This window comes from Arachis stenosperma, chromosome 6 (assembly GCF_014773155.1).
Source record: "Arachis stenosperma cultivar V10309 chromosome 6, arast.V10309.gnm1.PFL2, whole genome shotgun sequence".
Classification (NCBI taxonomy): domain Eukaryota; kingdom Viridiplantae; phylum Streptophyta; class Magnoliopsida; order Fabales; family Fabaceae; genus Arachis; species Arachis stenosperma.
This window is the reverse complement of record NC_080382.1, coordinates 69,457,902-69,466,327: the sequence shown is the minus strand read 5'-3', so window position 1 is coordinate 69,466,327 and position 8,426 is coordinate 69,457,902.

The following is an 8,426-nucleotide window of genomic DNA, read 5'->3' as shown; positions in this document are numbered from 1 at the left end:
AATCCAACATAACCTATTAAAATTCAGAAATTCTCAACAATTAGTCATCAAACAATTCCCAATCCACATAATCAATCCATACCACTAATCAACAATTCCAAATAACAATCTCAACCATTCCAATCACAATTTCAGCCACAATTCAATATTCACATAATCAATCAATTATCACAGCTATTAAATCTATTTGCAGTTACTCAATAAACCTTGTAGGCATTCTTAAATTGAAATCGTTTTAAACCCCCTACCTCGATGTCAAAATTGCAGAATTTGAACACAACTTCCCCCGTTTTGTTTCTAATTTACAACAGTGACAACAATCCTAATGCAATCAAGGACACCGCGTCAACTGGAACAGTAACAGCTTTAATTTTGCGGTAATGATGATGGTTGCGGCAGGACAAGAATTTGAATCTAATGTAGTCAAGGGCAGAAAACAGCCCTGGGAATTGACGACAAAGTAAAAACTAAAATTGAATTAAAACAAGAATATAACAACTATAGCAGTGCCAAAACAGAGTGTGCAAATGGACAAGTCCCAAAGAAAAGATTAGACTAGTACCAAGATAATAGAATCAGAACCAGCAACAGCCCGGCGTTGGCTTCCGGCAGCGGCAACACCTTCGCCAGTGGCTCCAATTAGGACAACTCCAGCAAACATCATATAACCAAGGACATCAGAGGCAGATACAGGGTATTTACAGAGCAATAAAGGTTCAGAGATGGTGGTTTTCATGGCTAGGGTTTAACTGACTCACCATTAATCATGGCGGCAACCAGAGATTTCGGCGGCGGTGGCGGTGGTGAAGAGACGTGGCGTTGATGACAGAAGACTTCTCCTTCCTTATCTGTTCGCGATACACGACAGTGACAGTGTATCCCGTCACGGTCTCCCCCTCTCGCTCTCCTCTAGTGCGCTTGCTTCCTCTTCCTCTTCTCTCCCTCTCGGCGCTACTCCCTGCCTTGGCTCCGGTCTTCCCCCGCGACAGTGTTGGCGACAGGACGGCGGCTGCGTAGCGAGGCAGGCTGGACGCGATGTAACTCCGTTCACAGTGCGTGGGTGTGTGACGGAAGGAGTATGGGCCGAGTGGGTGTGATGTTCTGAGTGTGTGTGTGTGTGTGTGTCGCAACGAAGCTGAGGGGTAGAGGGTGAGTTTATATGTGTTTGTTCCGTTGAAGGAGGAGGGTGAGGCTGCATCTGTTAGGGTTAGGAATTGGGAAAATTAGGATTTCTGAATGAATTTGGGGATTTTGGGATTTAGGGTTAGAAATTAGGGATTTTATAAAGTAATATGGATAGATATAAATGGATATTTTGATAAAATTGGAGGGTAAAGTAATTTTAAAACCAATTATATTCTCTTAAAATTTTTAAGAACATCATTTATCAACATATTGCTAAGTTCAATCAATTATTTCTAATTTACATTATAAAATAAGCATATTAATCACATTTTTATAAAATATAGTTTAAACTCAATACTAATTATTCAAATTAAATGATATAACTTTTTATTATTTTTCTATCACCGAAACTTTAATTTCTATTTACAAAATATCTAATTATAATAAAATTACTTAAACTTTAAGTATTTATAAAAATCTATTTAATCATTTCTAATAAATTAATCTCTAAAAGCTCAAACTAATAAAATAAACCATAATTCTTTCATAATAGAAATTTCTTAAATTTAATTATATAACACTTTCATTACTGAATTCTAATTTGAAATTATATAAAATAACCAATTATAAGAATTTACACAAAAATATTAATTAACTTAACTCCAAATATTAATAAAACTAATTTAATTACTCTTAATTGATTAATTTATAAAATAAGATATCAAATTAATAAAATAAATCGTAACCTTTTCAGAATAAAAGTTACTTGAATTAAATTATACAAAATATTCCATTATATAAAATTACTTAAGAATCTTAATTGATTTAAAATGAAATTATCTCCGAATCTATTTAATTATTTCTAATAAAATAATTTCTAAAATTATAAAGTTTAAACTTAATAAAATAAAATCACAATTTATTCATAATTAGATTTTCAAAAATGCGGGATGTTACACAAGAAGCTGGCGTTAAACGCCAGAAATGGGCACCAGCCCGGCGTTTAACGCCATGATTGGCAGAAGGAGCATTTTTGCTCGCCACTTGGTGCAGGGATGAATTATCCTCGACACCTCGGGATCTGTGGATCCCACAGGATCCCCACCTACCCCACCACTCTCTCTCTTCTTCACCCATTCACCAATCACCTCAACACCTCAACACCTCTTCCCCGAAAACCCCTCACCTATCAAATCCCACCATTCTCTTCACCACTCACATCCATCTTTCATAAAACCCCACCTACCTCACCATTCAAATTCAAACCACTTTCCCTCCCAAACCCACCCATATTGGCCGAACCCTACCCCTCTCTCCACCCCTATATAAACCCATATTCACTCCTTCATTTTCACACAACCTACACACTACTTCTCCCCCTTGGCCAAAAAACAAAGCCACCTTCATCTCCTCTATTTTCTTCTTCTTCTACTCTCTTCTTTCTTTTTTTGCTCGAGGACGAGCAAACCTTCTAAGTTTGGTGTGGTAAAAGCATTGCTTTTTGTTTTTCCATAACCATTTATGGCTTCTAAGGCTGGAGAAACCTCTAGAAAGAGGAAAGGGAAGGCAAAAGCTTCCACCTCCGAGTCATGGGAGATGGAGAGATTCATCTCAAGGGTGCATCAAGACCACTTCCATGAAGTTGTGGCCATGAAGAAGGTGATCCCCGAGGTCCCTTTCAAACTCAAAAAGAGTGAATATCCGGAGATCCGACATGAGATTCGAAGAAGAGGTTGGGAAGTTCTTACCAACCCCATTCAACAAGTCGGGATCTTAATGGTTCAAGAATTCTATGCCAATGCATGGATCACCAAGAACCATGATCAAAGTGTGAACCCGGACCCAAAGAATTGGCTTACAATAGTTCGGGGAAAATGCTTAGATTTTAGTCCAGAAAATGTAAGGTTGGCATTCAACTTGCCCATGATGCAAGGAGATGAACACCCTTACACTAGAAGGGTCAACTTTGATCAAAGGTTGGACCAAGTCCTTTTAGACATTTGTGAAGAGGGTGCTCAATGGAAGAGAGATTCAAGAGGGAAGCCGGTTCAACTGAGAAGGCATGACCTCAAGCCCGTGGCTAGGGGATGGTTGGAGTTTATCCAACACTCAATCATTCCCACTAGCAACCGGTCCGAATTCACTATAGACCGGGCTATCATGATTCATAGCATCATGATTGGAGAGGAAGTAAAAGTTCATGAGGTTATATAAGGTGGCGGACAAGTCCTTTACCTTGGCAAGGTTAGCCTTCCCTCATCTCATTTGTCACCTCTGTAATTCAGTTGGAGTTAACATAGAGAGAGACATCCTCATTGATGAGGACAAGCCCATCACTAAGAAAAGGATGGAGCAAACAAGAGATCCCACTTATGGACATGAGGAAATTCCTCATCATGAAATCCCTGAGATACCTCAAGGGATGCACTTTCCTCCACAAAACTATTGGGAGCAAATCAACACCTCCCTAGGAAAATTGAGTTCCAACATGGTACAACTAAGGGTGGAGCACCAAGAACATTCCATCCTCCTCCATGAAATTAGAGAAGATCAAAGAATCATGAGAGAGGAGCAACAAAGGCAAGGAAGAGACATTGAGGAGCTCAAGCACTCCATAAGATCTTCAAGAGGAAGAACAAGCCGCCATCACTAAGGTGGACCCGTTCTTTAATCTCCTTGTTCTTTATTTTTCTGTTTTTTTCGAAAATTATGCTTTATGTTTTATTTATGTTTGTGTCTTATGATCATTAGTGTCTTAGTGTCTATGCCTTAAAGTTATGAATGTCCTATGAATCCATCATCTTTCTTGAATGAAAAATGTTCTTAATTGAAAAAGAGAAGAATTGCATGAATTTTGAATTTTATAACAGATTAATTATTTTGATGTGGTGGCAATACTTTTGACTTCTGAATGTATGCTTGAACAGTGCATATGTCTTTTGAATTTGTTGTTCATGAATGTTGGCTCTTGAAAGAATGATGAAAAAAGGAGACATGTTACTAAGGATATGAAAAATCATAAAAATGATCCTAGAAGCAAGAAAAAGCAGTGAATACAAAAAAAAGAGAGATTATGTGCGGAAAAAAAAAGAGAGAGAGAAAGCAAGCAGAAAAAGCCAACAGCCCTTTAAACCAAAAAGCAAGGGTAAAAATAAAGTCGTGATCCAAGGCAAAAAAAGAGTGTTCTTAAGAACCCTGGACACCTCTAATTGGGGACTCTAGTAAAGCTGAGTCACAATCTGAAAAGGTTCACCCAGTTATGTGTCTGTGACATGTATGTATCCGGTGGTAATACTGGAAGACAGAGTGCTTTGGGCCACGACCAAGACTCATAAAGTAGCTGTGTTCAAGAATCATCATACTTAACTAGGAGAATCAATAACACTATTTGGATTCTGAGTTCCTATAGAAGCTAATCATTCTGAATTTCAAAGGATAAAGTGAGATGCCAAAACTGTTCAGAGGCAAAAAGCTAAAAGCCCCGCTCATCTAATTAATACTGATCTTTATAGATGTTTTTGGAATTCATTCATATTCTCTTCTTTTATCTTATTTGATTTTCAGTTGCTTGGGGACAAGCAACAATTTAAGTTTGGTGTTGTGATGAGCGGATAATTTATACGCTTTTTGGCATTGTTTTTAGTATATTTTAGTTAGTTTTTATTATATTTTTATTAGTTTTTAGTTAAAATTCACTTTTCTGGACTTTACTATGAGTTTGTGTGTTTTTCTGTGATTTCAGGTATTTTCTGGCTGAAATTGAGGGACCTGAGCAAAAATCTGATTCAGAGGCTGAAAAGGACTGCAGATGCTATTGGATTCTGACCTCCCTGTACTTGAAGTGGATTTGCTAGAGCTACAGAAACCCAATTGGTGCGCTCTCAATTGCGTTGGAACGTAGACATCCTGGGCTTTCCAGCAATGTATAATAGTCTATACTTTTCTCGAGATTTGATGGCCCAAACAGGCGTTCCAAGTCAGCTCAAGAATTTTGGCGTTAAACGCCGGAACTGGCACAAGAATGGGAGTTAAACGCCCAAACTGGCACAAAAGCTGGCGTTTAACTCCAAGAAAAGTCTCTACACATGAAAGCTTCAATGCTCAGCCCAAGCACACACCAAGTGGGCCCGGAAGTGGATTTTTATGTCATTTACTCATTTCTGTAAACCCTAAGCTACTAGTTCTCTATAAATAAGACCTTTTGCTACTGTATTTTCATCTTGGTTCTTGTAGTTCCCTCTCTGGGGCCGAAGCCAATGATCACCATTATCACTTATGTATTCTCAATGGTGGAGTTTCTACACACCATAGATTAAGGTGTGGAGCTCTGCTGTACCTCGAGTATTAATGCAATTACTATTGTTCTTCTATTCAATTCAGCTTATTCTTGTTCTAAGATATCACTTGTTCCTCAACTTGATGAAGGTGATGATCTGTGACACTCATCATCATTCTCACCTATGAACGTGTGCCTGACAACCACCTCCGTTCTACCTTAGATTGAGTGGATATCTCTTGGATCCCTTAATCGGAATCTTCGTGGTATAAGCTAGAATTGATGGCGGCATTCAAGAGAATCTGGAAGGTCTAAACCTTGTCTGTGGTATTCTGAGTAAGATTCAAGGATTGAATGACTGTGACGAGCTTCAAACTCGCGATTGTGGGGCGTTAGTGACAGACGCAAAAGAATCATTGGATTCTATTCCGACATGATCGAGAACCGACAGATGAATAGCCGTGCTGTGACAGAGCGCGTTGAACATTTTCACTGAGAGGATGGGACTATAGCCACTGACAACGGTGATGCCCAACATACAGCTTGCCATGGAAAGGAGTAAGAAGGATTGGATGAAGACAGTAGGAAATCAGAGAGACGGAAGGGACAAAGCATCTCCATACGCTTATCTTAAATTCTCACCAATGAATTACATAAGTATTTCTATCTTTATTTTATGTTTTATTTATCTTTTAATTATCAATCCTCCGTAACCGTTTGAATCCGCCTGACTGAGATTTACAAGATGACCATAGCTTGCTTCATACCAACAATCTCCGTGGGATCGACCCTTACTCGCGTAAGGTTTATTACTTGGACGACCCAGTGCACTTGCTGGTTAGTTGTGCGAAGTTGTGATAAAGAGTTGAGATTGTAATTGAGCGTACCATGTTGATGGCGCCATTGATGATCACAATTCCGCGCACCAGTCTTTGATCTCCTTCTAAAATATTTGAGGATATGGCAGAGGAGGGGTGCAAGGCTTCACCATCTTCCTCTGTTCTTGTGATTGCTCCTCCATGACTTGCTTTTCTTTCTTTGAAGCTTGTGGTTGTTCCTCTTTCTCCTTGAGATTTTCTTGGTCTTGCTTGTTTGCTGTCACTTCTTCCTTGCTGATGTTCTCATCATTCTCAGCTGGCCTCTTGTTAGCTTCTTTGTCATTCGCCAAGGTTCGTCCACTCTTGAGTTAAATTGCTTTGCATTCTTCTTTGGGATTGGGAATGGTGTTACTTGGGAGTGCATTGGGTGCTCTTTCAGCCACTGTTTACTTGGACAATCGACCAATTTGCCTTTCTAAATTCCTTAGTGAAGCTTCATGGTTCTTGTTGGCTAGCTCTTGATGTTTCGTCATCATTTCCATCATCATCTCCAAGTTGGAGATTCTTTGGGAGTCTTGAGGTGGTTGTGATTGATTATGGGATATTGATGGTGGGTGAAAGTTATTTTGGTTAGCTAAGGGATTATTGGGTGGATAGTAGTTAGATGGGGGTTGGTTGTTTTGTGATTTTCTGTATTGGTTTTGGTTAGTGTTTTGACGGTTTTGATGGTTTGTGCTTCTGGAATTATTTTGGTTGGAGTTTCTCTGCCAAGATTGTTGGTTTTGGTTGTCTCCCCACCTCAAGTTTGGGTGGTTTCTCCAGGATGAGTTGTAAGTGTCTCCATGAAACTCATTTTGTCCAGCACCTTGATTGTGCATATAGTTGACTTGCTCTTGCTACTGCTCTTCTTGGTTTTCTTTATTTTGTCCCCACCCAGCTGGGGGTTGATTGGTAGTGTTCACTGCTGCAACTTGAAGACCATCAATCCTCTTGGCCATCATCTCCATTTGTTGTTGAATCTGTTGGTGCATCACCTTGTTTTGAGCCAAAATGGTGTCCACACCTTCCAGCTCCAATATACCCTTTCTTTGAGCTGGTTGGCATTTCTTTTGATGAGCATATAAGTATTGGTTATTTGCCACAGTATCTATGAGATTTTGAGCTTCCTCAAATGTCTTCATTAGTTGCACTGAGCCTCCAGCAAAATAATCCAAAGCTTCTTGAGCTTTTAGAGTCAATCCCTCATAGAAATTTTGAAGTCTGTCCCATTCATTGAACATCTCAGTTGGACACTTCCTAACCAGGGCTTTGTATCTCTCCCAAGCCTCATAAAGTGATTCTCCTTCCATTTGGGTGAAATTTTGCACCTTTGTCTTCAACCTTATGATCCTCTGAGGTGGGTAAAACTTGGCTAGGAATTTGCTCACTAAATCCTCCCAATTGTTGATGCTTTCTTTGGGAAAAGCTTCTAACCATTGGGTAGCCTTATCCCTCAAGGAAAATGGAAACAACAACAACTTGTAAATGTCTGGGTGGACACCATTTGTTTTAACTGTGTCACATATCTTTAGGAAGATGGCTAGATGTTGGTTTGGATCTTCCAAGGAACCTCCTCCATAAGAACAGTTGTTCTGCACCAGAGTGATGAGTTAAAGCTTCAATTCAAAGTTGTTAGCATGAACATTTGGAGTGAGTATGCTACTCCCACAGTGCCTTGCATTAGGGAAGGTGTAGGAAGCTAGAACTCTCCTTTGAGGCTAACCATTGTTAGCCACTGCCTCTGGTGGATTAGGGGGATTCTCTTTCATCTCTTGATTCTCTTCCTCTAAGTCTGCTTCTCCAACAACTCCTTTTTCTCTTGCTTCTCTTCTTAGTCTTCGGAGAGTTCTTTCGTCAGTGTCACAAAAGGTGGAGACCTCTCTCCTTGCTTCTGACATATAAACAAACCAACAACCACTACAAGAAAATGGAGCATTTGTAACAAAAAATTTGTATCAAATTTAAAATTGTTACAAATTATGATTTTTTTGTAACAATAATTGTTTATTGTTACAAAATAAGAATATTTTGTAACAACAAAAAAAATTGTTACAAAATATTTCAATATTTTGTAACAACGTAAGTTCTTTTGTTACAAATTATGTTGACTTTCGTATCGAATTGTTATTTTGTTGCAAAATATTATAATGTTTTGTAACAAATGATTA